The sequence below is a fragment of the Callorhinus ursinus genome, unplaced genomic scaffold, assembly GCF_003265705.2.
Source record: "Callorhinus ursinus isolate GAN/ISIS: 27379988/994484 unplaced genomic scaffold, GSC_fseal_2.0 scaffold10, whole genome shotgun sequence".
Taxonomy (NCBI): Eukaryota; Metazoa; Chordata; class Mammalia; order Carnivora; family Otariidae; genus Callorhinus; species Callorhinus ursinus.
Genome location: NW_027397072.1, coordinates 38414147 through 38424725, shown reverse-complemented (window position 1 = coordinate 38424725; position 10579 = coordinate 38414147). Strand labels below are relative to the sequence as shown.

The window sequence follows — 10579 nt, the reverse complement described above, 5'->3', positions numbered from 1 at the left end:
ACTGAGGCCGCAAGAGGCTAAGTCACTTGGTAAGGCCCTCCAGTAAGTGGTAAAGCAGAGCCTCCAAGACTATCCAGCTCCAAAATTCAAGGTCTCGGGGCCCTTTTCTTTAGAAAGGAGTAAGAGCGCCCAGAATGGCGGACATGGCACACAGGCAGCACCTTGGACAGCGTCTACCACCTAGTTGGTGCTTACGAAGAAGTAGGTGCTCAATAATTGTAATGCTCCTCCCAGGCTAAACATTCGCTATATTAAGCCCATGCACGAGTCCCCAGACCTAGTTCTTTTTCTACGTCTGGTTTTATAAATGCTGGTGATGAACCGATTCTGATTCATATGATTCATCTTCTGTGGGGAATGTCTGACCCTACGTTATCTGATCAACCCTGAGAAATGACAACACAACTAGTGTAGTAAGTTGAGGATAACCATTACCAGTTTGATGATTACCACTTGCCGTTAAATGAATCGTAAAAGTAAAAGTAAAAGAATTTTTATGGGAAGGCAAAGAAAACTTGAATAGTCAAAATAATTTTGCATAAAGAAGAAAGTTGTAGGATTCACATTACTCAGTTTTAAGAATTACTATAAAGCTACAGTAACGAAGATAGTATAGTATTGGCAGATGGAGAGATACATAGATTAATGGGTCTTAGGAGATCATAAATGGAGTCATACAAATATGTCCGGCGGATTCTTGACAAAAGTTCAAAAGCAGTTCAATGGGGCAAAAGAGAGTCTATTCAACAAATGATGTGGGAGAATGGACACACACATGCCAAAAAAATTAACTTCTAATAATTGTAATGCTCCTCCTCCTTTGCCCAGACCTTCTTTCATATGTCAGTGGGTACGGGTGGGGAAGGGAGGATGTTCCTCTGGAGAATGACTCTGGAGAGATAAAACTTGGAACGCAAAAATCACCTACCAGGGCTCAAGAACCAGGGTTATGGGCAAGGGTCCCTCAGGTGCCTGGACCCCAGCCTGTAAAACAATATCTTTCCTGCAAGTAACATGGCAAAGGGTGAGTGCTGTTTATTGTCTTTCCCTCTTTCATCATGGAAAGGTATGCTGAGGACTACAGCAAAGCAGAACTGGGACCTCTGAACCCATAAGAAGCACCTGGGACTTCAAGCTCCCTGACTCCAATTCACCTCTTATCACTTCTCAGACTTTTGGCTAAGATCAAGTGCAGATTCACCTCTGTTTTACTCTCTACACGCCGGGTGCTCAAGAATCTTGCAGTGTAACAAGCAAATTCCTTATTCTCCTGACTGTTAAAATCAAGGTTGCTGTGTCCACCCAGCTGGAAGCTACCGCATCAGGCCATCTCCCTTAGGGTCACCTATAAGGAAAAAAAAATAAATAAACAACCCAAGCTTGGTGGGACTCTCTTACAGTCACTGAATGGCCTGTGGAGTGAAACCTACCAGTAAGCATTGCCTGAGTGTGCAGAAGCTGCAAAGCCCTGTCCGACTCCTCATTCCTCTAGCGACAGTAACACATTCTTGTGGTGCAGGCCAATATTTTACAGACCTCATTTTGTTTAAGATCATCTACAATCATATATGACAAGCATTATCATCTCCATTTTATAGATGAGGAAACTAAGTCTCAGAAAGGTTAGGTATCTTGCCCAAGGCCATTCAGCTTAAGAGCAGAGAAGCTGGGATGAACTCCCTGACAGCTTGGTCTGGCTCTCCAGAACGCCCCACCCACCATGTTTTTTAGTCTGACAGGTTCACCCAGAGTTCACTAGCCCCAAATCCTTGTCTAGTGGACTGCTGGTTCTGTGAAGGAAGATCTCCTTCCAAGAGTGGGCTTCATGGGAATCCCTGGACCCAGTCATGATAGGAGGAAAACCTTTGGATTTCTAAAATATCAAAGTTAGTGATCAGCAGTCTTCAACCACCCAAAGCAAAGGTTGGAGGACAATGGTTAAAGCCAAAGTGTCACCAAGAGTCCAACAGTAATGATGTTGCCAGTGGCTGCCACTCCTCATGGGGCCTAAAGCCAGGATGGACTTACTGCTTGCTTCTCGCTGATCTACTTCTTCCTGGCTCTCGGAGCAGACCAGAGTAAATGGGTCTCCCAGAAGACACCCCTTCTCCCCTAAGACCTTTGAGACAACACCCTCCCCAGTTTGGGGCCCCTGTAAATCAGGGCCCCAGAAAGGCCTGGCAGTGATGGAATGGGGTGTGTCTTGGCAAGTGGACCTGCATGTTTAGCACAATGACCTGATTGTGTGGCTTGTTCCAACTCAGCAGCACTCTGGTCACATGTCCTCTGGGCAGCAGGTGCTGTGACCTTTGCCCAGAGATTTGGAGCCCTTGGTGGCAGGGCTGAATGCCAAAGAGGAGGAGGTTGGTCTGGCTGTCCCCCACTGCCCTTGGAATCTAGGGGAGGCTGCTTCCTGTACACCTCTCATTGACCCTGGCCAGGGCTTGAGCCCAACTTCCACCTAGATGCTACCCAGAGCATCCTCAGATGCCTGGAATAAAGAAGGAACGGGCGAGCAGCTTTCCCAGGTAAAAAGTTAAGGGCTACTGAGTTTCTGCTTCTACCACCAGCTGCCAAGAACCAATGAGGGGCATGCACAGCTGAGACTTTGGCCCAGTGTTTGTCTTGTTAGCTGCTGTGTGTCCAGTGCCTAGCACCACTTGTTCACAATAAAATCATTGTTATCCTTGTTGCTAACACTCATTTCATCAAACACTCATGCAAACACAGATGTTTACTGAGCCCCACCTGTGTACCAGGCACTATTCTAGGCACAGAGAACACAAAAGTGAGTAAAACCGATGAGCACTCGCTGCCATGCTCATGCCACTTATCTGTTACGGGTGGTTGGGGGGGGGGGACAGGTGACCAACAAATAAATAAGTGATAAATATGATATGTCAGTGGCAGAGAGAAATAAAGCAGAGGAACAGGAATAAAGAGTCGGGGAGAAGGCTGCAACAAGGAGGACTGGAGAAGGATTCAGTGAGAAGGTGGTTTGGGCCAAGACTTGGAGGTGAGGCAAGCATGGGCTAAGTGAGTGAGAGCAAGCCTGGCATATCTGAGGAAGGCCAAGAAGCCAGTGTGTCTGGAGCAGAATAAAAGAGGGGGAGAGGAAAGGAGACCTGAGAAGGAAGTGACGGGGTGGCATGCGCTGATGGAGGAGGACTTGGAAGTTTTGTCATTTTCTCTGAGTGACTGAGGGGGCCACTGAATATGCATTGGAACATATTAGAATCTCATGCCAGCATATACATATATATGTATATATGTATATATATTATATATAATAGTATGTACACATACAGTATTATTATATATAGTGATATATTATCTATTTGATAATAGATATTATATGTAGTATTCTACATTATTATATAGTAGATATACATAATAATGCATAGTAATAGATGTATGAACTGACCAGCGTATTAAATGAAATGGTGGATATGACAGCATTTATTCACTATAGTGTATCAGGCTACGGTATTATTACAACCTAAGGGTTTTCAAAGTGCTTGCTCACACAATGGCTCCCAAAAGCCAACCCAATGAGATTAAAAGGGAAGATAGGCTTAAGCACTTTGTACTGAAAACAAGAACACTTGGGTGTCGGCACAGTGAGTGGTTTTCGCTGGCGGCACAACTCTAGGAAATTCTCCTCTCCACTGTTACTTGGGAGCCAGTACACATTCCAGCTCCCGCATTCTTCTTCTTTATGGAGAAGGGGACACAAAGGCCCGAGAAGCTGAGTGACCTCCCCAAGGTCCTGCTGCCTCCGTCCCAAGCCGGGCACCCTAACTTCCTGACTGTCAGCCTGTGCTCTTTTTTTACTGCCCTATGCAGAGGCAGACACACCTTGGATACCTTTCTACCCCCTCCTTCATCCCGTTGAGCATCTGTCTATGGTTCAGCCACAGGGGGGCTCTTGGTATCCAGGTTGGGATGGGGTTTGAAATCCAAAACCCTGGGGCAACTTGAGGCACACGCACCCTCCCCATCCCGTCCGTCAGCCGGTCTATGACAGTCTGCGTCCTGGACCGACATCTCCATCCTCTCTTGTCTGATCTGTCATCAGACAGAGACTTCCCCTTGGCCATTGGGAGGTTTTGAGGTGAGAAGAGCCAGATCTGCCTGCAGTGGTTACAACTTTTTGGGGACCCAAGCCCTGAGCCCTTCAGAGGATGTAGGAAGAAAAGACAGGACTAGTGCTTATATTCAATCGGGTCTTCGCAGGGCTGCGACCTGCCACCACCAGACCAAGGATGAAATCGAGAGTCAAGAGCTGAGTATGACAACATTGCTTCTCTCCAGCCGTAATATTCCCATCACCCCTCAGGGAATCATGGCAACACAGCCTCTTCCAATCTTAGTAGATGCTCAATAAACATCTGTGCAACTAAATTCAGGGAAAAGGAGGGAAGGAGAGAGAGAAGGGATGCGAGAGAGAGGCTCTCCAGTGAGGCAACCCCGGCATTATATCCATCATCGTAATTGCTTCAAATTCATCATCCTTCACATTTCTCCATTTCTTAACAATTTGCAAACCACTTTCACAGAACTTGCTGATAGGATGTGAATATGATATGCTTTTTTTTTTTTTTTTTTTTTTTTTTTTTTTTTACTAAGTATGAGGGACCTGAGAATCAGAGTGAGTGACTTTCCCAAGATCACAAAGCTCAGGGCAGGGTTGTGTCATAAACCCAGGTCTCTCCGATTTTGAGCTCACAATTCCTCAGGCTCTGGAATGGAGCAACTGAGTCTCAGGCATGAGGGGCCAGCTCTCTCTTAAATCCTGAAAGAAAGACCATAACAATGAAGTCTGATCTGTGAAGGTGACCTTGGGATCCCAGGGGGTTGCAGTGTACCCTCTCTTCATTCCCTGATTGGTTCTGTGCAGTCAGGAATGTTCTCAGGATGAAGAGCATTCCCCACTCAGGGCGCCCACCCTGACTTTTGTACACCTTGGTCACTGCCTAGAGGATGACAATGACCCCGGATTAGGAAATCTCACAGGTACCTCCCTTCTTACTCTGCCTGACCTGCTTACCTTCCATCTTTGAAGGAATATTCAAGAGCAATGAAGAGAGAAGCTAGACTAGACTGCTGGGAAGCCAGTTAGTCCTGCCTATTTTAAAGGTGCCCACCCTGTGCCCCCACAATTGATTTCTCATCTCCCATTTCTCCAGGAAAATATTCACACATGTGCACAACGAGTTTGTTGCAGACCAATTTTGATAAGAAAAAAAGGTGGAAGGTAAAAATACATGGAAAGGGGGACAGTTATTTAGACTGCATTAAACCCATATTTTGGACTCTGATTGAGAAGTTCAAAAGAACAAGGTAGAGCTATGTCCTGACATGTAGAAATGTTCAAGACATGGCTAAGCGAATAAAAGCAACTTGCAGAGCAAGATTTACATACAGTATGCTACTATGTATGCTGAAACACACACTCCTAAAACAAAGGTCATAATTTCTACCGTAACAGACATAAGGTACGAATAGCAAAGTTCTGGAAGGACAAACATCAAATAGATAACAGGGCTACCTCTGGCTAAGGACTGGAGGGTAGGAGCCATTTGTCATTACTGTTTGAATTATTTATGATATATTATGCATATAAGCTATAAATAAATAACTACAGAAAGAAAACTCACGAAGACTCTGGCTTTTCAATGAATTAGAACGTGGCAGTTAGGTCAGACATCACCCACCTCGAAGCTGAGTCTGGAGAGTCAGAGCTCTGGACACCTCCCAGAAACGGGTGTCTTCTATTCTGGACTCCACCCTCTAGAGCCCCAGGAACACTCTCTGGGAGGGGAGTTCTCAGGCTGAAGAACTTGGCGGGCCCTTCAGGCAATGGAGCAGGTTCTGATCCATGAGGGTGGCACTCAGAGGGCATTCAGAGGATAGGGGCCAGGATGCTGGGTGAGTGCACATCCGCAGATGGTGGGGGAAAGGAAACAGCTCACATATGCCGGGGGACAGGTGGCCCTAGGCTACAGAATGTTCAGTCCTCCTCCCCAGTCCTCTCACTCCATGACCACCTTTGGAACCTCCAGTGTCTTCTGGTGTTGAGGATGGTGGCAGTGACACCATACTTAGAGACAATGGTCTCTATCGTCTTTACTGTGGCTAACATTTTCTGAGCACCCGCTGCGTTCCAAGCACTTTGTCTGACTTAATCACCACAATATAATAAAAGAGAAGTACCGTTAGTTGTCTCACTTCTCAGACTCGGAAACTTGGGCTCAGAGAAGTTGGATTGGGTGATTGGCACCAATCACACAGCCCGTACAGGAATGTGCCAGGTTTCTAGCTTTGGCTGCCAGACTCCCAGCCCTGCCATCATGACTCCTACACCATCTCTGCATTGTGGAGGGCGGTATCAGGATCCAAGTGGGAAAAGATCCTTCCCCAGGACTCTGTGCTCTCTCTCTGCTGGAGTGAGCCTGAGGGAAATAATTCTACTTGGAAAACTAAAGTCTCAGAGCAGACAAGATCAAAGTCTGTAACTGACAGGGAATGGGGACGAAATAAACAGAAATCAGCAAGACCGCGGCACATACTCTGTAAGGTTCAAAGTAGAAGCGCTTAGGACAAATAAAAGGAAATGCTACCTTATATAAAGATGATATGCCCAAAAAGAAAAAAAAATAAATAAAGTTTAGAAAATTGCATAGGTTTAAGGTCTGAGGATCTAATGTAAAACACTGAGACTGTCATTGTTAACACTTGCTTAGAGAACACACTGTTAACATTTGCCAAGGAAATAGAACGTTAAAGGTTCTCACCAAAAAAAAAAAAAAAAAAAGAGAGAGAGAGAGAGAGAAACATGAGGGGTGATGGATGGGTTCATTAACTAGATAGTGGGGACCCTTGCACAATGTATACACACATTCACCACGATGTACACCTGAAATATCCTACAATTTTATTTGTGAATTATACCTCAAGAAAGCTGAAAAAAAAGAAAAAGAAAAATGTACGGGTGGATGATTCACTCATTCTTGCCACAAATGAGTTTGGTGTCTTCGCTTTGCCAAATGCGTGGGAATTCCGTGAGGGAGAGGTAGAATGCATTGTGACCCCAACCTTTTCTTTTTTTCTTTCTTTCTTTTTTTTTTTTTTTTTTTATTCTTTCATTTACCTGGCCTCTCTGAGGGCCAAGGAAGCCTCGGTCTCATTACTAGTGGTCAAGCTTCTTCCCAATCGGCCACAGGTGGCCCCTGAAACTGATAAACAAGACTCATTTTCTAGTTTGTTTTCTAGTTTGTTCCAACAGCCTTCTGGAAGCTACATGGCTGTCCACGCCCTTGAAGCACCCCATGGGGTAATGGAGAGAATGCTGGCTCAGGTTTCAGATGAGCCTCAGTTCAGATCCTGGTTCTACTGCTCAGCAATGGGGTGACCCAGAGCAACCTCTATGCCCCAGCTGCCTCAAAACCCAGCTTCGCTGGGTGTGTATAAGGCACTCAAGAGCCCCTAGCATTTGATGATACCTTGTAAATAATAGTAGTGGTGCTTTTTATTAGAAAGAAACTCTATGCTTCCTGTTCCCTCAAGGCGATAGTGTGTCTACCTTCCTATGGGGGCCATAGAACAGCAAGGATGGACATATTGCTGGAGCACTAGAGGAGAGATACAAAAATCAGGGTCCAAAGCTGTAAACCCTCAGGGCTCCCCCTCTAAAAGCAGGGAAGTCAGGGGCTGTACAACAGAATGCAAGAGGTCTTGAGTCCAGCCGAGACCCAAAGCGTGGCAAAGCGCCCAGGATTGCTCTGCTCAGAATGCAGGGAGCCTTCCAGGGGCCAGGCAGTGAAGGCTGGGGGCAAAAGGCATCTGAGATCTTCTGAATCTTCTCTATCCATCAATCTCTCCCCCGACCCTGCTCCCTAACCAGCAGGGTCTCTTGGTCTTTTCATCAGCGCCCTGGGCACTGCCAGGGGTTAGGGGAGGCCATACCCTGTTCTGTGGTTTGTATCAACAGCAGGAACCTCTGGCATTCCAAGGCCACAGAGAACAAAGCCGGCCTAGAGTCTGATGAGGAGCCTTGGGTCTGGGTTTTTTCCTTGGCGCCTCCCCAGAAACAGCGGTCAGGAAGGCAGCCCACTCCAGTGCCCTGGCATTGGCCTGAGAAGATTCTTGTGCCCTGACTCCAGCTGCTCTGGGCTGGACCAGGGCCTGGCCAAGGGGAGGGCATTCCTGCTAAGTGAGCTGCCCTCCTTTCCTGTGGCAGGAAAGTTTTCTGGCCATGGGGGTCTGACCTTACTCTGGCCACCCTTTGGGTTCCAGAACCTTCCTTCCTGCCTGGAGGGTGGGTAGGTGCTGGGGAGCGGGAGGAAGTAGGGTGGCGTGGCCAGTATTTCCAACACTTAAGGCAGGGCCTGGATCGCTAGTGGTTTTTTTGGTCATTGAGTCAACAACCTACCAACTGGGTAACCTTAGATATGCTACTTACCTTCTCTGGGGCTCAGTATTCTCATCTGTAAAATGGGCCGCAAAAGGGCCTTGCTAATTATTTGTAACTTAAAAAAAAAAAAAAGCTATTAAAACTAGAAAAAAGTTGACGTGCTCTCCCTGTATATGTTGTTCCTGTTCTTTCCTTCTGTCACCTTCCTCTCTGCTTCCCCAGTGAAGCTCTTTCCTACTCAGGGGTCCTCCAGACACCCCGGGGGGCAGACACTGCAGGGTAGGCAAAGAGCTTGAGAGACACGTGCCCAGGACATATCTCCAACTCAAAACCAACCGGACAAACAGCGCCGATGGTGGCTTTTTCCAGACTGCCTTGCACACCCGGGCCTTTCCTCTCACCCGCCAGGACCTGTATTTCTATTCCTGTGTTTGGACAGCCTGAGGGGGAGGGGTGGAGCAGGGGCTCATTAATGATTGATTCGCCAGCAGGGCCAGGGCCACCAGGAGGCCTCTGGGCAGGCTGTCAGCCATTTCCTGAGGTGTGGGGACAGGGTAGCGATCCCATGAGGCTACAGCCCCACTGGGCACGGCTGGGAGCGGGGCAGGCAGAGTACAACCTGCAGGTGCCCTCAACACTTCTGCCCTCTGTGAAGGGGGGGAGGTCGGCGAGGCTGGGAGCTCTGCCCTGGCGCTGGCCCTCCCCTTCTGCCATTGGCTCTGCTCCTCCTTTGGTGGGTCAAACCATACACTGTTCCCCTCACAGACATCCCCGCCCCCATGGCAGCCCACCCCACGCCCACAGCACACAGGCTTTCCTGTCCCACAGCTCACCTGTCCATCACCCCGTGGGTCACAGGGCTGTTTGAAAAACTCTCAGTGCTTTTGAGAGGGGATTAAAGGAATGGACTTCTCCAGCAAAATTTCAGAGGAGTTATAATTCTGCCCTTCTTGAAAGTATTGCCCGGCCTTGTTGCCTAACAATAATTAACTTTTGTGCAGAGCTGTAGTTTCCAAAGGTCTTCCACATTCATAATTCTGTTCATCCCGCAACAAACCTATGAGGCCGGTCTTACCCTCCTTACTCCGCACCTGCACCCACATCCCACTGAATAAGCAAGTGAGGCTCAGAGAAAGGAGATGATCCTGTTTCACATAGCCAGGGCTGAAACGCCCACCTTCTACCTCTTAGCAGAGAGCTGCTGGTTTCCTCCCAGGAAATGCACTTTAGTCCCAGAATTGTTTCCCATGTGGGGAAAGGGGGCATGGCAGGTAAGCAAGGAGGGCTTGGGGGGCGGGCATCCTCCCCCAAGGCTGGCCTCTGGCTGGTCTGCATAGAGGAACTTCTGAGACTTCGTGTCAAAGTGGGAGAAGGGGTCCCAGATTCCCTCCCTGTCTTGGGATTAAGAAGTAAGGCCCATGGCCCATGCTGGAGTTCAGGGGGCCAAGGAGCCTGAGCCAGAAGGTGATAGGATTCCACCTGTGCAATTAAACAGCCACCCCAGTAGCCCCTGTAAACTCTGAGCTGCTTATAAAAACCCCAAACCACCCTCTTTCCCAGTTCTGTCAGCTATGAGGGCCAACTGCTGTGCTTAGGGCAGCTTGGTTTTAGCACCGAAAATCCCACATCTAGGGAATGCCCTCAGTCTCATCCCTGGCAAACCCCGACCGCTAGTTCTGCCGATGTCCGCCGAGTCCTGGAAAGAAAGATCATCTTTTGAAAGCTCAGCAGGTCAACTTTAAAAAAAAAAATCACAGAATACTCACGGGAGTTGGGCAGCTATACCTGGCATGTATTTCAAACTCTTTGAATGTTAAAGCTGAAAGAACATTTATTTCCACAAAGAAACACTCAGATCTGTGGCCAGATCTGTCCAATTTTTAAAGGCAAGCCAGAGTTACTCCTTCTTCTCTAATTTCATATTGGCAATTAATTACATTTTCTTGGAAAAACAGTGAGTTCAAAAAAATTGTAACTGGGTTTAAACCACAGGTTGCCAGTTGATAATCTCAGCACGAAAACCGTATAGGCACCAAATCTAAGAAAAGCTGGAGAAGGAGGTGTTGGCTTTTAAAAGTGTGTTCTAAATGTACCATTGATCCAAGAGTCTCTCATTTGTGATGCTAAATTTATTTTGAAATATTAAGTAACATCAGAGGAAGG

General features: G+C 47.3%; 1 pseudogene; it reads left to right on the top strand.

Moving 5' to 3' along the window:
* Positions 1–216: 216 nt before the first annotated feature.
* LOC112821383 (small nucleolar RNA SNORA72) lies at positions 217–322 on the top strand (annotated as a pseudogene).
* The last annotated feature ends 10257 nt before the right edge of the window (positions 323–10579 follow it).